We start from the raw sequence: 1724 nt of genomic DNA, 5'->3' as shown, positions 1-1724 counted from the left end.
TCCTTTGTGTATGAACCTTTATTTTTGTCTGCATTCAGCTAGAGGTGAGATCCCCATAGGATGGAGGTGTAAATAGTCGTCTTGTGTTGTGACGGATTTGTCCAATTTGTAGGATAATAAATAAATATTTTCGCTGTTTTATATCATTTTATTGTCGTTTCGTCTCTTTGCTTAATGGAAAACCTGATGCTGATTCATCAATCACAAAGGTCATGGAAATAGCAGAGGACTTTCCCATGGTTGAAGCGCCGCTGCGTCTCTCCACCGGTTGTGTCGGGGGGGGGGGGGGATTGTAGCTTCGCTCTATCAAAACGAATTGCACTGAACTGCAAAAGGACATAAAACCTGCAAGGATCACACCTATATATACGTCCCCCATAGACGGCAATGGGCGCATATCGCTGTACGAGAGCGCACAAGTGTGACCCCGTACTGTAACGTACCCCATGAAAAGATAGGACACGTCCTATCGTTTCTCAGAATACAGCACCGTGCCCCATGTTTCTCTATGGAGAGGGGCGGGGGTGAGCAGCGCCGACGTGTGTCCGCTGTGCTACGGTGCGGGTTGTACGTGTGACCCTGTATATGTATGATGTATACACATATATACATTCATGCACAGGAAACTGGCCCCATATAAAAGTATACAAAGGGACAGATATTCTGGTCACACTATCTAAACCACTACTGATTTATGATAATAATTCCTTTATATAGCGCACACAGATTACACAGCGCTGCACAGAAATGTTTTGGAGTGTGGGAGGAAACCGGAGGACCAGGAGGAAACCCATGCAAAGATGGAGAGAACATACAAACTCTTTGCAGATGTTGACCCTGGGACTTGAACCCAGGACCCCAGCGCTGCAAGGCTGTAATGCTAACCACTGAGCCACGGTGCTGCAAGGCTGTAATGCTAACCACTGAGCCACCGTGCTGCAAGCCTGTAAAGCTATCCACTAAGTCACCGTGCTGCCTATGATTTAACACTCAAGTCATTGCCTTTAAAGAGAACCCGTCATGCAAAATAACCCCCTAAACTAAATATATTTTCATAAACTGGCATTAGAGAGCATTGCCTCTATCCCTTCATTGTCCCTGTACATGCCTGTAAACCTAAGCAATGAGGTCCTAAAGCTGTATGCAAATGACCTGTGAAATGTCCAATGAAGCATTAGCATATTCAAGCTGTCCACTCTATTCATGAGTGGGAGGCACAGCCACACCCCCAGTGCTTGACTAACAGCCTGTATAATGATGTGAGGCTGTATAATGATGTGCTTCCTGGTGCTGGTGGCCACGTCCCCTGCAGCCTGTGTGTATGAGATACTCCTATACACATGACTGACAGCCTGTATAATGGTGTGAGGCTGTATAATGATGTGCTTCCTGGTGCTGGTGCTGGTGCCCCCTGCAGCCTGTGTGTGCATGTGTGTGTGTGTATAGGAGAGATACAGCAGCTCCAGGCAGCCATGTTACAGCAGAACATGTCAGATTCATGTGTAGCTGATGTCTGTGTCTCTGTGTATTAGGAGGATGCAGCATGTCTGCAGATGCAGCACACACACTAGCAATACTTTACTATACATTACACACAGACATGAGCAGGGGGAGGAGAGGGGAGGGGTGACAGGGGTGACATCACTGCCTCTGACCATGTGACCAGCCTCATTTACATGATAAAGAATAGATGATTTTATAATGAATAATGTATGAAATAACTA

This window comes from Engystomops pustulosus, chromosome 9 (assembly GCF_040894005.1).
Source record: "Engystomops pustulosus chromosome 9, aEngPut4.maternal, whole genome shotgun sequence".
Classification (NCBI taxonomy): Eukaryota; Metazoa; Chordata; class Amphibia; order Anura; family Leptodactylidae; genus Engystomops; species Engystomops pustulosus.
Note: the sequence above shows the minus strand (reverse complement) of the source record.